The following is a 21,145-nucleotide window of genomic DNA, read 5'->3' as shown; positions in this document are numbered from 1 at the left end:
GGGCCTAGTTGCTCCGCGGCATGTGGGATCTTCCCAGACCAGGGCTCGAACCTGTGTCCCCTGCATTGGCAGGCAGATTCTCAACCACTGTGCCACCAGGGAAGCCCCACAGGTAGCTCTTTAACTGTGTTCGTACTGACCTAGTTCTAAGTCGAATGGTTGGTTCCCAAATGTTTGTTTCTATTATTAAATTCCATATGTTACATATAATCTGGAATTGGCATGTTCAAATTACAGAATTTTTAAAAATGTAAAGAATGCATGGAAGGCAAGGAAGTAGATACAGGAAAGTGTAGAGCACTAATTCATCAAATGTTGTGGTAAGGGAGTATGTCTGCAGCCTAAGAAAAAGAAAGAAAAGCTAGAGCTTTCATACAGATGATGTGTAATTAGTCTTCCACGAAAAAGGCACTTCTTCCTCTGAATAGTAAATGACGGACCTAAGGATAAGTGAAGATAAGAATTCATCTGGAGGTAGATTAAAAGAAAATTGAGGGACTTTATTAGTGAATTAGACAGAAAGGTAATTGCTGAGGTTGAGAATAAGGTACATAAAAAAAATTGTAAAGTTTAAAATGCCGTGCAGACTGGGAAAATGCCAACTAAGCAAAAGATTGTTTGCTCTAACAGCTCAAAACTTTTTCTGTGCCCAGATTCTCACCTCCAAGCTACTTCTCCCTTTGTCTTATATAAACCAACCCTCAGACTCAAGACTGCATGCCTCCAGTCACCAATAACTGCAAATTTAAACTGCAAATGATAAAGATCCTTCAAAAATGGTGCTATTTTGCCTTAAAAGGGAAGATACACAGCAAACAAAATCATCTACTTCAACATGCAATTAGTTCACACTTCATTTAATAACAAAGATGTTATGGCACTTAAAATACATGTAATGTACTGTTATATACATTCTTTTTGTAATGTGATAATTTTTTATTGAAGTATAGTTGATGTACAATATTATATGTTACAGGTGTACAGTGTAGTGACTCATAATTTTTAAAGATTATACTCCATTTATAGTTATCATAAAATATTGGCTGTATTCCCAGTTTGTACAAATATATCCTTGTAGCTTATTTTATACATAATAGTTTATACCTCTTAATCAATCCCCTGCCCCTACATTGCCCCTCCCCCTTCCCTCTTAACAACAGTAACCACTAGTTTGTTCTCTATGAGTCTGTTTCTTTTTTGTTATACTCACTAGTTTGTTGTATTTTTTAATTCCACATATAAGTGATATCATACAGCATGTCTTTCTCTGTCTGACTTATTTCACTTAGCATATTACCCTCCAAGTCCATCCGTTGCTACAAATGGCAAAATTTCATTCTTTTTTATGGCTGCATAAAATATTCCACTGTATTTATATGCCATATCTTCTTTTTTTTTTTTGCGGTACATGGGCCTCTCACTGTTGTGGCCTCTCCCGTTGCGGAGCACAGGCTCCAGACGCGCAGGCTCAGCGGCCATGGCTCACGGGCTCAGCTGCTCTGCAGCATGTGGGATCTTCCCGGACCGGGGCACGAACCCGTGTCCCCTGCATCGGCAGGCGGACTCTCAACCACTGCGCCACCAGGGAAGCCCTATGCCATATCTTCTTAATCCACTCATCTGCTGATGGACACTTAGGTTGCTTCCATATCTATATATTCTTTTATCTGAGCATTATAATAACACTATATGAGTAGGGAGGTACTATTTCCATCTTATAGATGAGGAAACTGTGGCTCAGAAGTGTTAAAGATCTATAACCATATTTTTTATGACAACGTATTTCTCAGTCTACATAGGTATAATAAACTGTCAGCATGTATGGAGTTTAACTCCTAAATACAGTCTTAGTTAAATAAAGTTGTTAATCACTTACTTTGTACCAGGAACTGTTCTAGATACTGGAGATAGAAAGATGAGTAAGACACGATTCCTTCTTTCAAGGAGCTCATAGTCTAGTGAGGAGACAACCTATAAACAAATAAACAGCTTTCAGTGTGACAGTTACTAAAATAGATGCAAAATGTCAACTAGTACATCTGAGGTTCACAAGAGAAATGGATAATCCAACCTACAGGAATCAGGAAAAGGTTCACAGAGAAGGTAACCTTTGAATGAACTGTGTCTTAAAGTATAATTCTTCAAGAAAGAATTATGGAAAGTATGGAGCGCTGGAGAACTATTGGTAAAGTTGGTGCAAAGTGATGAGGCCAACAGGCAAACGGTAATCTAAACTGTATAGGATCCTATGGGATAGTTCATATGGTATCTAAAATATACCAAGCACGGTAGTTTAAAGCTTATCCTGAAGGTAACTGATAGACACTGATAGGTTTCCACAGCAAGAACTGCATTTTAGAAGAATAACCTTGGTAGCAAGGGTCTAGATTTAAAATAATCAGTTTAGGGCCTCCCTGGTGGCGCAGTGGTAGAGAGTGCACCTGCCGATGCAAGGGACACGGGTTCGTGCCCCAGTCCAGGAAGATCCCACATGCCGCGGAGCAGCTGGGCCCGTGAGCCATGGCCGCTGAGCCTGCGCGTCCGGAGCCTGTGCTCCGCAACGGGAGAGGCCACAACAGTAAGAGGCCCGCGTACAGAAAAAAAAAAAAAAAAAAAAAAATCAGTTTATCTGAACCAGAGCACTGGTAATGTGAAGGAAAAAACTCAGCATATGTATAAGATCTCTGACAGATGATTATGGGATAGCTGAGGCTTAGAAAGAAGAAGGATTCTGAACAACCGAAATTTCCCACTTCACTATCTGGGTGGGTGATGGAGCCATAACCAGGATAGGGAACAGAAGTGAAGCAAATTGTAGGAGACAATATGGCTCAAAGTTTTCAAGAGCCAATTCTGCAGTTAGACTACTTGAATTTCATTTCCAATTCCGCCACTTAACAGCTGTGTGACCAAGTGTGACAAAAGAAAAAACAAAGCCTGAGTTTTAACAAACTTTAAAGTGAATTGGTTATTCATCCAAATGAATTTAGGTCATAACCTATGCCCAGAGGATATGGCCAGTTATACGTAAGCTGATTATGTCCAGCTCAACCCTTTAAAAATGCCACAAAGTTGAATATGGGTTCATTATTATTCAACTGCAAAGAACAGGGTAAGAGTCCTGAATGTAGATAATAAAATACATTTCCAGTCCTCCAAGGTTACAGACCTATCAACTCCTTACTTAGAAGGTACATCTTAATTGTCTGCTTACTTCATGATGTCATTCTTAAGTCAGAAGCAAAATTTTTTAAAAAATATCAAAAGATCTGATCCATTTTGCATACTATGCATAGCATTAAAGATTGGAAAAGATAGAGAAATATCATCATATATCTAACTGCCTGGATCAATTAATAAACATACTGACTGCCTAGTCTGTAAAGTGGGTATAGCAAGGACACAAAAATGGTACAAGACAAAGCCCCCATTTCCATACGGGTACTCTAGTTTTAAAGATGATATTAATACACAGGTAACATCTCAGTAACAAGACAGGATGGTACATACCAGTTGCTAAAGAAGTTTAGTCCAATGAATGTGGAACTTGAAAGGTTAGAAAGCCTCCATTTAGACAACAGCACAAAATTTAAAATTCAGTGAGTGTGGCAAAGATAAAGATAGATGAACAAAGCCTCCCTCTCCCTAAAATATCCAAGATTCAACAACTCTAAAGTAGAAAATAAGTATTTCATAAAATCATAAACTAGGGACTTCCCTGGTGGTCCAGTGGTTAAGAGTCCACCTTCCAATGCAGGGGACGTGGGTTTGATCCCTGGTCGGGGAACTAAGATCCCACATGCTACGGGGCAACTAAGCCCGCATGCCACAACTACTGAGCCCGCCCACTCTAGAGCCCGTGTGCCACAACTAGTGAGCCCCCATGCTCTGCAGCCCGCGTGCCACAACTAGAGAGAAGCCCACGCACAAAGAGCCTGCTCACCATAATGAAGATCCCGCGTGCCTCAACTAAGACCCAACGTAGCCAAAAAAAAAAAAAAGTACCAAAAACTTACCCCTTGAAAAAAGAATAAACTACAAAATAGGGGATTTAATTTTAAACAATAAAAGAATATTACTTCTATACAGAGATCATTTATAAAAATATACTGTTGATCATTTCAATGAATTTATAAAACAGGACAGTAAACAACTCATTCTGATTTGCACAGGACCATCTAGGTTTTGAGTTCTGCTTCTTGGGAACCTCTCATTTCTGGGCACACTGAGATCTTTTACTAAGGGTAACCTTAGTAAACAATGTAATGGCTCTAACTGCATAGACAGCTTTTTGGATGTATCTCAAGGGCATTTTTCTAGTGGAATCCTGTTATAATAAAGCATAATTCTGTTAGACTTTACAATTTCTGTATGACCTAAATATTCAGAAATGAAAAATCAATTTTATAGGGACTACTCATCATTAGGCCTCAATTTCACAACCCTGGGGACTACATGTAGGGAGAAGGGAAGAGGAAGGAGCAAAAACTTTCTCAATACCCAATGCCTTTAAACTTCAGAATTGTTTACTTTTACCAAACTCTCCAAATAATCACCACTCTGGTATCCTACGGATTTGAAGACACTTCCAACTTCCTGCGTGGCCTCCAAACACTGAGTCCAACTGCTCTTCCTCACCTCATGCAGTCACCCTCACTCCAGTCTCTGCTTCTGTGCCAATACTGTATCTTGCGCACTTCCATTCCACTGACTAGCAGGGATGACCCCACACTGGACTGGCAGGCGCTACTCTGCTCGGCATCTCCGAGCAGTTATCTCCAGCACTGCGCTCTCTCTTCAGATTCTGTCTGCCTTCAGTCCCCCCAGCTCTCCTCTGTCCTAGTAGTACCTAGTGGCGATACCATCCCTAGTTTATGCCTGCATAGCACTTCACAGTTCCAAATTTTCACATTCCCATCTCAAGGAAGTAGGCTAAGTACAACCATTTCAAATTTTAATACTGTAACATTACCATTATTTTTAATTCCTACTCTATCTCCCATGGGGCTTTTCTTACCAGGATCTCTCAACCACTGTGCCTTTTCCTCTACCTTCAAATAAACTTGGTGTTAAGGTCTCAATACATACTTTTAATAGTTTGGGATAGAAGCTAGGTGATTTCTTAAAAAGTTTACTTGTCCACACTGACCTCTATGTATAAACTTCACTTAATTAATCCTCTTAATCCTCAAAACCTAGGAATTTTACCCTCCTGATAATTTACAAGTGCCACTGGGTGAAAAGGAATAACACTTTTAAACTGTGCCATTCCAGTGACTTGAAGAGCACTTGCATTACCTACCAGACAAAGGACAAATGAAGACAGGCATCCACAGGTACTTTTTATCTTCCAACTACAGTCTGGGTGTTTATTTTCATGTGAAAATGCCTATCTAGGGCTTCCCTGGTGGCACAGTGGTTGAGAGTCCGCCTGCCGATGCAGGGTACACGGGTTCATGACCCGGTCCGGGAAGATCCCACATGCCGCGGAGCGGCTGGGCCCGTGAGCCAGGGCCGCTGAAATGCCTATCTAATCATAGGATCTAATAACCACAACTTTCTTCCATCTTTCTGCACTTTCAGTAAATTTCAAAGTTCCTTTTAGTGCACAATATATGTCAGTTTATGGGAAGAACACAGGAAGTATTTTTTATGAGGAAAATGTATTTATCTTCAAAATGCCAAATTTCCTAAGTCAGTATTAATATCCAACTCTTATTATTTATCCCCACCCAGTTTCGGATTTTCAACCAGAGGAGGTAAATAAATATAGGAATTTTCCCCAAGCCTTCTGGTTCTGTTTTCAATCATCTTCCAATTTTTACCTGTACTTTTCCAGCAACACAAATCTAGGCCTCTTTCCTTGACTTTTCTTTTTCAGCTGTATCTCATATCTCCCCTTTCGTAAGTTCATTCTCTTCCTAGTCTCTACCTATCTCACTTTCTTGTGTCCGATGAGTTTATAATCAATCATATTATTTTATTTTTAAGTGTTATTCCTCTCAAACAATTACATGGAAAGTCTGCTTTATAGTTAACTTGTCTCAAAATTTGCCTCTCATTAATATATGTATCTGGGCTTCCCTGGTGGTGCAGTGGTTGAGAATCTGCCTGCCAATGCAGGGGACACGGGTTCGAGCCCTGGTCTGGAAAGATCCCACATGCTGCGGAGCAACTAGGCCCGTGAGCCACAACTACTGAACCTGCGCGTCTGCAGCCTGTGCTCCACAACAAGAGAGGCCGCGATAGTGAGAGGCCCGCGCATCGTGATAAAGAGTGTCTGGCCCCCGCTCGCCACAACTATATAAAGCCCTCGCACATAAATGAAGACCTAACACAGCCAAAAATAAATAAATTAATTAATTAATTAAAAAATATGTACATATGTATCTGCTGCCACCTCAAGCTAATAAGCAAAATAATTTTACACTGAAATGTACCATACACATCACAATTTTAATTTTTTAAGCACTAAATCTTGATCCATCTATAGATTCCCTTTTAACTGCCAATTTTAACCATTTCCAAACTATGTGACCACCTTGCTCTCAAAATTGTTCTGTGTAATCAATCTGCTCTTAAACTATCAATTACATAATTAAAACAAATTTCTTTTCCTTTCTCAAATCTACAAACATTTGTATGGTTACTGCACGCCCCTTGCTGTAACAGTCAAAAACCTTGCTGAATTTAACCTTATGCCTCCTCAAATTATCATGGCACACACCCTTATACCCGCTGCCCATTAATTCCCTGCCATTTATTTCCTAGTTTATTTCCTGCAATTTATTTATTCACTAAAAATTCACATCCAATAGCTGGTCAAACTACTTACTCAGTTCTCTTCCTCATTCTCGTAAATTCTAACCAAGGTAATTCTTGATTCTGGGTACTTTAAATTCTATCTAGTTCTTTGCCTTAAAACAGCTTTCCATCACAGTAAGGCTCCAGTCACAGCACAAAACACAATCAGAGCAACTTAACTTGCTCTGATTTTCCTATCAAGGTGTTTGCCCCCAATTAATAATAGTTACAATTACCTACCCAAAGCAAAACTAACAACCCACGCTTTCAAATAAAACGTGTTTCATGTGAACTTCAAGCCAGCAAGATTTACAAGGTCTTCTTGTCCATACAGAATGCAAATTCCTTCCCAGAAAAGCAATAAATAATTAATAATAGACTTTGGACAGAGGACTGGAGGCTAAGCAAGCAGTAACTACAACATACCAAAGTAAAGGCCAGTCTGGAGATCAAATATCAAAGATACTTCTATTCTGAGCTGACAGAAGTACTGGTTTTTGCTCTTTTCCAAGTCAGAGGCTGGCAGATTTTTAAAAATTACATTTACTGCAAAGTTAATATAAAACTCTCAATATCTAGTAATGTTAGAAATTACAAGAAACCCAAGTCAGATCCTGTCAACAAGTAAGCTTTTGCTTATAGAAGATCTGCAGCCTGGCTGACAGGTGGGGTGGGGGTAGAAACAAATAATTGAAAAGAAGAAACCATCATGTGCCAGAGTCCAGTGTGAATCTGGATTTGAACTTCTGCTCCCACATTTACTAAGAGGCAGCATAACAGTGGCTGAGAGAGTAAATTCTGCAGCCAGACTGCCTGGGTTCAAATCCCAGTTCCACTACTGGCAAGCTCCTTTACCCCACAGTGCCTCAGGTTTTTTTTGTTTGTTGCTTTTTTTCTAATTTTATTTATTTTTTTGGCTGTGCTGGGTCTTCATTGCCGCTGTTTTATTTGAAAGCGTGGGTTGTTAGTTTTGCTTTGGGTAGGTAATTGTAACTATTATTAATTGGGGGCAAACACCTTGATAGGAAAATCAGAGCAAGTTAAGTTGCTCTGATTGTGTTTTGTGCTGTGACTGGAGCCTTACTGTGATGGAAAGCTGTTTTAAGGCAAAGAACTAGATAGAATTTAAAGTACCCAGAATCAAGAATTACCTTGGTTAGAATTTACGAGAATGAGGAAGAGAACTGAGTAAGTAGTTTGACCAGCTATTGGATGTGAATTTTTAGTGAATAAATAAATTGCAGGAAATAAACTAGGAAATAAATGGCAGGGAATTAATGGGCAGCGGGTATAAGGGTGTGTGCCATGATAATTTGAGGAGGCATAAGGTTAAATTCAGCTTCATTGCCGCGCATGGGCTTTCTCTAGTTGGGCGAGCAGGGGGTTACTCTTCGTTGCAGACCACGGGCTCTAGGCGCATGGGCTTCTGTAGTTGCAGCACACAGGCTCAGTAGTTGTGGCGCACGGGCTACTAAAAATTTGTTTTAATTATGTAATTGATAGTTGCATGCTCCGGGGCATGTGGGATCTTCCCGGACCAGGGCTCGAACCCGTGTCCCCTGCATCAGCAGGCGGATTCTTAAGCACTGTGCCACCAGGGAAGTCCCAGTGCCTCAGTTTTTATATCTATAAAATGACAAAGACGGGCTTCCCAGGTGGCACAGTGGTTGAGATTCCGCCTGCCAATGCAGGGGACACGGGTTCATGCCCGGGTCCAGGAAGATCCCACATGCTGCGGAGTGGCTGGGCCTGTGAGCCATGGCCACTGAGCCTGCGCGTCCAGAGCCTGTGCTCCACAATGGGAGAGGCCACAACAGTGAGAGGCCCGCGTACCGCAAAAAAATAAAAATAAATAAATAAATAAATTGACATGACCTTGGACAAGTAACTTAACCTCTCTCAGCAGCAGATGTCTTAGAAGAAATTAGTATCATATAAGCAGTTTGTGAATTATAAAGTGCTGTATAAATGCTAAATTATTAAGAATATAACATGAAAAAACAATATTAAATATGAGAATGAAAAATAAAGCATTTATAGAAAAACACAGTCTTACTATATTGCAATTTTATCAGCTAATTTTTCTGAATACGGAGGTTACTTAGAAACCTAAAACTTCAACCTTCTGAGACACTCATGCCATCTACCTTATTTTAAATAATTTCTGATGGAGATTCTTATAAAAATATACTACATAACCCTGTCCTAGTATAAGTCTCTGAAAATGAAGTATACCCTCCTACTTTCCAAAGTGACCGAGTACCTACACAACTTTCACCTCCTAAGATATACTCCCTCCCCACATTTATACCCTCTTCTTTTTGGCCACCAAACAGACTTTGGGTTTGTGTATTATTAAAAAACAACAAGAAGACAAAATGAGAAATTAAAAAAAAGAAAGAAAGAAAGAAAGAAAAGAAAGCAAGAAAGAAAGAAAAGCCAACCTTTTTTCACCTCCTACTCACTCCTCCACCGGTGCAATTTAGTTGCCCCCTCACCTCTCTACTGAAATTATCTGCCCTCCTCTTCCATGACCAAACAGTGGCCACCTCATACCCATTCTCTCCTGGACCTCTCTGCACCACCAGACAAGGATTCACTCAATAAACAGACTGGGTCTCCATGCACTCCCTATGAAATCCTGACTCAAGCCTCTAATCTTCCCAGTAAAAGAGAATCAATGTACCATGGGGCAAAAAAGAGCTGACCAATAAACAAAGTAGATAACAGGCACTTCTTTTAACACTTTTTCTGATTTAAGTCATTCAGCATATATATCTACTAGGCATGTTTTCAGGTAGTGTGTTAAACACTAGGAATACAAAAATGATCTAAGATATGCTCTTTGCCCTCAGTGAGTCTATAATTTAGCAGTGGAAACAGACAAGGAAATCAGCAGCTTCAAGCTCACTGACAGGGCCATGCAGAGAATACTGCCGTAGTACAGAAAAGAAGCATCTAAATCAGATTTTGTGGGACAGGTGAAGAGGTGTCAGGAAAGGCTTCTGAGAGATGGTAACAGTTGACATGAGTTGTGGAGGACTCCTGCATAGCGCTGTAAACATGAGAGGAAAGAAGTGCGATTGAGATCTTCTGTGCTCAGAGAAGTGAGACCACCAATATGGGCAGCAAAAACACAAGTAGTTCTTGCTCAGGGAAGCATGTGGAGAGCGAGCTGCAAGAGATGAAAGCTTAAAGCAGAAGGAAGCTGCACCATGAGGAGCACTAAGAAAGCCACAGAGAGACAATGCATGTTCAGCAGGGAAGGAACACACTTACATTTCGGAAAAACTGCTGTAACAGTGTCCTGAGGGTAGCCTGAAAGTGGGCTAGGCTGGAAATGGCCTGAGATAGAGGAAGAAGCAGAGATATTAAGGACCAGAACCTATAACTGGTGGACTAGTCAGATGCAGGGATAAAAGCAAGGGAGAGTACTTCTCAACATCCCCAACACAACCCTCTTCTCCAAGCTTCATAAATGCTCATCTAAACTACAGGCACATGGTCTCCCTGCTCCCACACCACATCCATCCTCTACCAGTGGTCAGAGTGGGCTTTCCAAAACAGTACGCGTCACAAAAACTGTTTCACACCCAATGTTCTCTCCTTTTAACTACAATAAATCCAAACTCGTACATGGCCCCACGTGACCTGCTGCCCCTACATTTCCTACCTCTCTCCTCCCCTCTTTTCTCTCTCACTGGCATTCCTGCCATCCCTAACCTGAATACCTTGTGCTGCTGAGAGAACTCTGTTTTCACTCTCCATCTGACAGTCCCTTGGCTACCTTCTCAGCCTTAGGGCTCCACTCAAGTATGACCCGTTCAGAAAGAATCTCTAGTCAGCCCAGGCACAGCCAAAGCCTCACTCCTTCAACTCTACCACCTCACCCTATTTTATCATTCTCAATGATTTACGTTCAGTTATCTTAACCTCTTACTTCTGTCTCCAACCCCATGCCGACCTCCAAGGGCAGCGACTCCATCTTATTTATTCCCAGAACCCAGGCTAAAAGCCTGGCCGAGGGAAGGCCCCCCAAAAGTATTACTGACTGACTGAAACAGACCTCAGAAAATAGATACTGGAGGTAAAGGTAAGCAGAGTTCAAAAGTGAACTGCAAGAGTGAACTGAAGCCACTTGCTGCGACAGGTGGTCCTTCATCCAGGAAAGGCCTACTGCATACAATTAGCAGGGAAGAGCAGTACTGAAAGGCTGAACGGTAGATGAAGACCACGCACAGGGTTGAAGAAAACTTCAAAAAAGAATTTCAAGGAAAAGAAGAGTGGCTAGGCCCACCAAGCACCCCAGTAAGATCAGTAAAAAGAGAAGACTGTTTACTGGACTGTACGGATGTTACCAGGCCTTTAGCAAGAGCAATTTTAATGGAGTGGTAGGGGCCCAGAGGCCAGAGGCTTCAGAAGTAAATGAACAGCCAGAAACCTCTGTTCAGACGTATGATTGTATAGGAAAAGAGATACAGCCTTAAAGGGAGGCGTACATAGGTTTGTTTTTGAAGACAGAAGAGACTTGAGCATGCTTTCAGGCAGCAAGCAGCTGACGTCACAGAAAAGACAATGATTACTACAACAAGATCTCTGAGAAGTCAGGATTGGTTGAGATTTAATGCAGAGGTACAGACATAGTTCTTACACTGAGACTAGAAAGAGAAAAGAATGAGTGAAAGTCCAGATATCTCTGAAATTGTCTGGGAAGAAAGGTAAGGAGGCTTTACCTGCCAATTCCTTTGGTGAAGGAGGCATTGGGAATACAATGGTCAATAAACATAGACCAAATTCCCTGTTTTAACAGGGATGTGGTAGGTAAGGAATTCAAGGCAGACAGAGCAGAGACTTGGGCCCAGGTCAATAGTAGCAGCACCAATCCCCACAGATGTGCGATTTTTTTTTCCAACTCATCTTTATAGCTCCCGTTTAGAAGCAAAGATATATTAGAGTTGTTTAGAACATAGGATCCAGAAGAGAAAAAGGCATACTCTAGCTACTATCAAACTACTTCCGGTTATTCAGATGCATTACGTACACACACACTCTCTGCCACCTTCGTTCATTAAAATTCAGCTAGAGAAAATAAAATAACTGGTATTCTCCAAAAAATCTCTTTACCCAAAGCTCACTAATGACACATATTTCTAATCCACTACCAGTTTTCCTCAACCTGGCTGCATGTCAGAATTACCTGGGGACTCCACCAGGGGCCCCAAGTGATTCTCACGTACACATCTAGGCACCCATGACTTCCTACATGTTATTCCCACTGCTCATCTACCTAATTTCTGATCATCCCTAAAGATTCAGCTCAAGCAAACATAGCACTATAACCATGTTATTTCTTTATCTCCCCCATTACACCAGAAATTTCTTTATTACTACTTATCTTTATAATTCCAGCCCCTAGCCCACTGCTCAGCCCTTACTATATACTTAAAAAATGTATTAAATGAAGATTCACTATCAATAAAACATTTAACCTGTAGAAATGGTTGGAGTAGTTATGTTAAAAAAAATGTACCTATATAGAACAGAACTAAAACTTTAAAATATTATAAAGAAAATCCTATACAGGTGGGATAAACCACCTATACCCTCTCCCATCTTTGCTCTGATAATTCTGAGCACCAAGTCCATGTCCACCTTACCAATGTGATTTTATCTCCACAGCCCACAATAAAGGCTCAATACAAAAATGTCCAATACAAAAGTAAAGGATAAGTGTTACCTAAAATGTTCATTTGACTTATTAAATACTCAAATGTCTAACAGTATATATACAAGAGAAAAGCTCATTAAACTTGGACACTTTCTGTCCCTAACTAAATATTCAAAATAATTCAGAAGTCCTAAATTAATCCCCAAATGATACATCAATTGGACTCTCAAAGTCTGGGGGAAAGACGGCTACTTAGAACACGGTACAGATTTTCCCAACAGGAATGTTATAAATGGTGGTGAGATACCAAGACCAAGGCACAAAAGCCTACCAAACCCATTAAGAGCCAAAACACTGGTACTGTCCACAGAGGTGTTTCAGACCTTCCACAAATACATATTTGTGTGCATATGCAAAAATGAAAGCAAAATTCCAAAATAAATAGTTGACACTGAGAAAAAGTACCAAAAGCACTTTGTATGGTGCCTAATACATGGTAAATATGAGTATTTGCCATAAGTTATAGCTATTTTTTCCCAGAATCCCTGATTTCAAACTTCTGTGTTCATCAAAATAGCTTTATTTTTCTCACTGCATTCTAGACTATAAATTCCAAGCATGCAGGACAAATCCTGGCCATTGGCCATTGTATCCACCATGTCTGCCCCAAAGCCTGGCACACAGGAGTGTTTAATACTATTTAGATGATTATATTTGGATACTTGTTGTCAACGATTTGAATCTTAAAAACAGCTAAGTAAACACAGGCTTAAAACCAAATAGCCTCATTTAGTTTTTAGGGGCTCTTTTAAATGAACTACGGTACTTCTCAAATTGATTTTTTTTTTCTTTTAAAACTACCATCAAGATGAAGGAAAAAAGTGTAAAAATTCAGGTAGAAAATATTCCAAGAGTCACCAGCTTGGAAAACACTGCTCTAGATAATAGTCTCACTAAATGGCTGAATGAGACAGGGCATCTAAACTTCTCTGGGCCTTGGTAATCCTATTGATTAAGAAATGGAGGACAGAACATATTGATATTTTCTAGCTTAGAACTGCTTGACTATAAACACTGCATATTTCATGAAAACGTGAGAGTAACAACCATCCACAACCATCCACAATTTTTGCATCAACCTAACTCACAACTGTTTCCAGTTTTGTACCATTATTTTCCTCCAATACAGATTTTTTTTTTTTACAAAGTTGAAATCCTAGTGTACAAATCATTTTATTTTCTAACTCCCACCTCCCATTTACAGTAAGAACTGCTGAATACAAATTTGATTGAGCCCTTGGCCAACATCAGAGAACAATTTAATTTACGCTTGTAGTTTTTACAACATACCTTTGGCAACAATTTTCTAGAAGGCCACAAGATGGTGATGTTGCTCCATAAAATTCACCTTTTAAAAATATAATCGAGGGCTTCCCTGGTGGCGCAGTGGTTGAGAATCTGCCTGCCAATGCAGGGGACACGGGTTCGAGCCCTGGTCTGGGAAGATCCCACATGCCACGGAGCGACTGGGCCCGTGAGCCACAACTACTGAGCCTGTGTGTCTGGAGCCTGTGCTCCGCAACAAGAGAGGCCACGACAGTGAGAGGCCCGTGCACAGCGATGAAGAGTGGCCCCCGCTCGCCGCAACTAGAGAAAGCCCTCGCACAGAAACGAAGACCCTACACAGCCAAAAAAAAATAAATAAATAAATGAATTAATTTAAAAAAAAAAAAAAAGAAAACACCATTTAAAAAAAAAAAAAAAGAGTAATTTGCTAAAAAAAAAAAAAAAAAAAAAAAATATAATCGAATAACTTATACCAACTTTCCAAAAAATGAAATTAATAGTTTTCCTCCACTTCAAGTAAAGGATATAAAAAAATGCTTGTACTCTATTTAATAGAAAACATTAATGAGGAAGAAAATATATTCATCAAATTTAACAGCAACTGTTCTAATTTTCAAGCTAAACAGTTATGGTCCTTAAAAACAAAACAAAAACATAGGACTCTGGCACTATCACTGTGTCTTTTATCACAGGAATCTTTCCTTCCCTCTCTGCTCCATCCCCTTCCTTCCTCAGGTCGTAAAAAAAAAAAAAAATTACATTTTCACTTATTCATTGACTAACTTTTTCATAATTATTCTTAATTTAGAGAGATAATTCCTATTTCCCTGTTTTAAAAGAATTGATACTAAAATGTATTTCCATCAACAAAAGTAAACTATACCAAAATGAGAATGAAATCATTTCTTTTCTAATTTGCTATAATTTCTCAATTTCTTATAATATACAATATGTTTATAATGGCAAATTACCAAAGATTTTCACGCAGAAAATGTTTGCAGTTGGTCATTTTCCCCATACCTTACCAACTATCAGTAGAAGGCAGGTTTCCCATTCCTGTGGTGTTTATATAATGTCAATCAAAAAGAAAAATCAAATAACAGAATCTTAAAACTTGAGTTCCAGACCTACAGAATCAACTTAAGTTAACATGTAAAAAGAGCTGCGCAAATACTCCCTAAGCAGAAGAATAAGATGACAGAGCGTAACTATCTGGGACTGGCAGCACTTACGTGTGGTGCCTAAGTGACACAGAAACATGGCCAATCTTAAACCTGGAATCTGAATTAGGTCTCTGACTCCAAAAATAGTAAAAATCACAGTGACCATTTATTAGGCTCCTATTATTTGCCAAAAAAAAACCTATCTCTAATGTTATCAATCACCCTTCAGAGTCATTATTTCTACTAACAGGTAAGAAAAATGAGGTTTCAGGAATGTAAGTAAATTGCCCAAGGTCACAAAACTGGTGAAAGTCAGGATTTTGAACCCAGATCTCCTGGGCTCAAAGCCAATGCTCTTTTCACTACATTTGCGCTACAAACACAGAATATAAAAAAGAAATGCTGAGCTAAACCCAAACCTTAAAATAAGCAGTTTGCTGTACCAATCTGATGTTCCTATTCTTTTATCACTTAAGCAACTTCAGAGTAGGGTGGTTTTGTGGGGCTTGTAAGCTAGGTCATTGAAAACGTTTTTCCTGAAGGTTGAGAAAGTAATCTAAAACAGCGAATGTGTAAAAGCATAAACACACTAACAGTGAAGAAGGTAGGCTGCTCAGGCTGTGTTTAATAAATCATTTCCATGTATTCTGGGAAAAACATCCAGGGCAACATAACATTCTCACTCTGCAAAGATCAAATTTCATGTAATTACATCATGTAACATCTCATATTTCAAAATGACACAAACATTTCCATAAATAATCTGTCATTTGTTTCAAAGTGTAGTATTTAATCATATAATACGTGCTTACCAGACTTTTTTCCTTCAAATCCAAAAATTTTAAAGGTTTGGTATTCTTCAAATACATAGTATTTGCTACATCTCATGAAGCAGCAGAAAGCACAGTCATGAATTAGAGCTGAAGATGAGGCTGAGAGCTGATTACGAGACTCACTGAGGGACACAAAGCTTATTAATGTCAGGCCAAACCTGGGTCTGCTGACAAGGCCAGCACTCTTTTCTACACTGCACTGGTCACTAAGATAGCATGACCCAAAGTTACATTCGCCTCAAAACATGTTCTGACTGTTTCTAAATATATTAAGGCTTCTAATTTTCCAGCATTTAAGTAGCCATGGAGATTTGCTGACTCTTCAATTCCAAAGTGCCAATCCCTAGTGTGAGAAGAGCATGTTGGGTAATGTGAGAGAGTTGAACAAACCTAGGTCCAAACTTCAATTTTACTATTCAGGTGTATTTAACCTCTCTGAATCTGTTTTCTTACTGTGCAATGAAAATACCAACTCCGTTTTGTGAAGGGGAAAAGAAGTGTTAACATTAACTCTAGGAAATCAGAACTGTTTCTAGAATGGAATATAGAAAGTGCCCAATAACTGATAACTTCCTAACACCCTCCCATCACCGCCACCACCCCAGTCACACTCTCAATTACTCTGAGAAGCTCCAACATTTTTCTACCATACTTCCACAACAATACAGAGGACAGCAGGTTAAGAAGCACTTCCATCACATGCGCATGCTGCAAAGTGATACAAAGCAAACTTCCACATCCACAGTAAGAATCAGATGAAAATCACATTTAGGATTAAGGACCTAAATGTAAGACCAGACACTATAAAACTCTTAGAAGAAAACATAGGCAGAACACTCTATGACATAAATCACAGCAAGATCCTTTTTGACCCACCTCCTAGAGAAATGGAAATAAAAACATAAATAAACAAATGGGACCTAATGAAACTTAAAAGCTTTTGCACAGCAAAGGAAACCATGAACAAGATGAAAAGACAACCCTCAGAATGGGAGAAAATATTTGCAAATGAAACAACTGACAAAGGATTAATCTCCAAAATTTACAAGCAGCTCATGCAGCTCAGTATCAAAAAAACAACCCAATCCAAAAATGAGCAGAAGACCTAAATAGACATTTCTCCAGAGACGATATACAGACTGCCAACAAACACATGAAAGGATGCTCAACATCACTAGTCATTAGAGAAATGCAAATCAAAACTACAATGATGTATCACCTCACACCAGTCAGAATGGCCATCATCAAAAAATCTACAAATAATAAATGCTGGAGAGGGTGTGGAGAAAAGGGAACCCTCCTGCACTGTTGCTGGGAATGTAAATTGATCCGGCCACTATGGAGAACAGTATGGAGGTTCCTTAAAGAACTACAAATAGAACTACCATATGACCCAGCAATCCCACTCCTGGGCATATACCCTGAGAAAACCATAATTCAAAAAGAGTCATGTACCACAATGTTCACTGCAGCACTATTTACAATGGCCAGAACATGGAAGCAACCTAAGTGTCCATCGACACATGAATGGATAAAGAAGATGTGGCACATATATACAATGGAATATTACTCAGCCATAAAAAGAAACAAAATTGAGTTATCTGTAGTGAGGTGGATGGACCTAGAGACTGTCATACAGAGTGAAGTAAGTCAGAAAGAGAAAAATAAATACCATATGCTAACACATATATATGGAATCTAAAAAAAAAAAAAAAGGTTCTGAAGAACCTAGGGGCAGGACAGGAATAAAGACACAAACGTAGAGAATGGACTTGAGGACGTGGGGAGGGGGAAGCGTAAGCTGGGACAAAGTGAGAGAGTGGCATGGACATATATACACTACCAAACGTAAAACAGATAGCTAGTGGGAAGCAGCTGGATGGCACGGAGAGATCTGCTCAGTGCTTTGTGACCACCTAGAGGGGTGCGATAGGGAGGGTGAGAGGGAGGGAGACGCAAGAGGGAAGAGAGATGGGGATATATGTATATGTATAGCTGATTCACTTTGTTATAAAGCAGAAACTAACACACCATTGTAAAGCAATTATACTCCAATAAAGATGTTAAAAAAATTACATTTTAACACTTGAGAGGAGTATAGTACTGCTAAATTCTTTGTTGTAAATACACAATTTCAAGATATTTTAAAGCTACTCCAGTAACAGAACACAATATTAATTTACTATTTACAAATACTCTTCCTAAGCATTTTAAAGCAGGCTGCTAAGTATGAACTTTCAGATATCCCCATTCTTAGAGGAAAATATTAGAATCCAAAATACACAGAAACTCTCCAAAATGAGATAATCAGTTAAACAGCTAAGACTTTATTCCTAGAATAATGTAATTCTTCTCAAGTTTAAAACACAGGGACACATCCACAAATCCAAAACTCCAAAAACTATACAAACTTAAAGCTCCTTCTTAACTCATACAGTGACAAAAACAGAACTGACCTGAACTCATTTGGCAGCAGCATCTGAACAGATGTGTGACTATTTATTGTCTTATTTATCCATAATTAAACAATTGCCAAGGAAAGTACAGAGTGCTGCCCTAAGACTTCATTGGGGTTTTATGTAACACAAAATGTGGAGTGTATTACGTTTCTAAAATTTTAAAAAAGAATTATTTCTGTAACACATCTGACACCAAAACCAAGGTCTTATAAACCCACCCTAGTGACAATTTACTCAATACTAAGTGTTAGGTTTAAGCCATGCAATAAATCTATGAATAGGTACTATTATTACCATTTTACATGTGAATATCCACTTTACATATGATAAAACTAGGGCTTAATCTAAGGTTACCTTTACCAAGATCACTTAGCCAATAAGTAAGTGTCAGAAATCAAGTCTAGGCTTGTCTTACTTGAAGGCCTAAACTCTTAAACAGCTAATAGTTCACAGGAAAATTAAATCACAAAGAAAGTTTTAAAACAAATTATAATTACCAAACGTTTTAATGTAGAACAATGAAATTCCTGAGTATGATGTATACTTTCCATTCTGGGTATTCATACCTAAACATCAACACCATATTTCACAGCTCGAAGGACAAAAAGAGATGAGTTTATTGTTGCTTTTCTTCCCAAAGAACTGGCCACAGTCAGGGAAAACAAACAAAAACAACAGGCTCCTCAAACAAATGCCAACTAATCCTTTCTACTCAAATTTAGAAAGAATCATGGGTTTAGCATGGTTTTTTTTTTACCACAAAATGTACTAACACAATAAAAAATAAGGTTGATACAAACATAGGTTAAGTTTTTCCAAGTACAGCCCCAATTTAAAGATCTGCCGTTCCAATGACAGATATGATCACAGCACTGAGAAGGGTTAAAGTGACGTAGATGCAGGCTGTCACTACCACTGCCCTAAGCAAAAGTTAAGAGAAAATAAGCTTCAAGGTTTTGTTTTTTTTCTTTTGCATTGATCGACCTAAAATTTAAAACTTCTCTTATGACTTTCTTCTCAAATCAATATCCTTATTCTAAGCAATGGCTTTTCCCCACAAGAGACAGATCATGGTCCCCATCCAACCAAATTAGACACACTTCAATCAAAATCTTAATTTCTGAGTAGCTTATCTTAACTAAGTGAAAAGCATAAGATTATCGGATAAATAATCCAATATCTAATTTAACTGTTTCAGCTAAAGCATTTTTTAAAAAGAAACATCTTCACTCATAAAAATGTATTTTGTAGAAGTATAGGGTAATTTTTTGAACAAGGAGTCCTGATGGGTGCCTCTTGCAGGATTACTTCTCTTGCCTACTTCTTACTGTAATTACCAACTATCAGGTTTCTAGTTTGGATCAAGTCCTTGGCAATTATCTTAAGCCTCTTTAAATATCTGAAAGGTTCAGATGTTAAGTTCCCTTTGTATTTACATTATACATGTGTATTTACTGAACAGTATAGCTTAAAAAATGGTCTCAGAGAACACCAGAACCCCAAATTACCAATTCAGTTTATACCAGCAGTTCTCAAACTAATGTGTATAAAATCATCTGAGATATTTACTAAAAATGAAGACTCCTGAACTCCACTATCAAGGACCATACCATAGATCTTGAAGAGTACTCAAGAATCTACACATTTAACCAATATCCCAGATGACCATGATGCAGGGACTGCACTTTGACAAATACTTATCTACCCTGTATTTCATCCAATGACGGTGTTAACAATTTCTTGTTCCCAGACTGTACAGCCAAACCATCACCAGCTGATAACTGCAGCCATGTTGAGTCAGTATCTTTCTCAGAGTCATTCTTAACCTTTCGGCAACCTATTTTTTAAGCTAAGAGGTGAGATTTGATATGTAGCTCTGATCATGCCAAACTAAACTACAACTGTCCTTGAGAAATGAGTGGCTCACAGAAAACTGGACTACTTGTTTGAATTTTCAACTTGTTAATAATAATGAACTAAGAGCAATAAAAATGATTTAAGGGCTGCTCGTGTCCAAGGGATCCCATTTTCTGCTTTAAAACATTCTTTCAATGAATCCTTACAAAAATCCAGTACAGAAGATATTCTTTACCTTTTACAGAAGAAGAAACTGAGGCAACACTGCTATTAAGCACCACTGACAGAAGTCAGCTGTGCCTGACTTTAAAGCTACAGCTCTTGACCCACATGCGGGAACGCCTTTAATTCTTAAACTTTAAGAGCAGAACGATGTAGTTTATTTACTTCTAAGATAAAGTATGCCCTAATTTATACACAGCAAGTTCATTTGAGTAATTTTCCTCCCCACGCTAACTGAACACAAAGAGCAGTTCATCTTGGCAAGTTGGAGCTAAGGTTTAACAGGAATATCCTAGGTCAAGTCAGTTTGCTTCTACTCATCCTATGTAGTCCTAATTATGGGTATACTAAACAGCTATCAAAAGATCTTGTTTTCCTTAGTTAAAAAGGTATCACACCTACAATTCTGTTAATGCTAGTACATTTTTAAGCCACTCCTGTAATTTAGGGCAGGGAGGAGAGCCATGAAGAAACACCTTAAGGTAACTCTATCTACACCTTTCTTTGTGCCCTAGCCTCTCCTATGTATATAAATAATGTTTCTCAGTACACTCAATCACCAAGTCCTGCCCACAACAGCCAACATACTACTATATTCAGAAATCTGCAAAGAGTTTTGCACTAGGAGGCAGGGGCCCATCTTTTAATCTATTCAAAATTCAAAAATGCTCCAAATCTACACCTAAATTCTTTAAATGTAATATATTGATTCATTATTCCACTCAAAAGCTATAATGTAATAACAACAAAACACACATTTTCTTCATGCCACAGTTAGCCATAACATCATTC

At 38.8% G+C, this 21,145-nt stretch overlaps 1 protein-coding gene across 2 annotated transcripts in view; it reads right to left on the bottom strand.

Annotated features, from left to right (window-relative positions):
- Positions 1–21,145, bottom strand: part of WWP1 (WW domain containing E3 ubiquitin protein ligase 1) — a 117,591-nt gene that overhangs the window by 90,286 nt on the left and 6,160 nt on the right. For both annotated transcript variants that reach the window (XM_032610153.1, XM_032610154.1), the window contains one exon: positions 1,877–1,971. The gene's annotated coding sequence lies outside the window, so the exon portion shown is untranslated. The remainder of the gene's footprint in view (positions 1–1,876; positions 1,972–21,145) is intronic.

This window comes from Phocoena sinus, chromosome 17 (assembly GCF_008692025.1).
Source record: "Phocoena sinus isolate mPhoSin1 chromosome 17, mPhoSin1.pri, whole genome shotgun sequence".
Classification (NCBI taxonomy): Eukaryota; Metazoa; Chordata; class Mammalia; order Artiodactyla; family Phocoenidae; genus Phocoena; species Phocoena sinus.
Note: the sequence above shows the minus strand (reverse complement) of the source record. Positions and strands in the feature narration are given on the sequence as shown.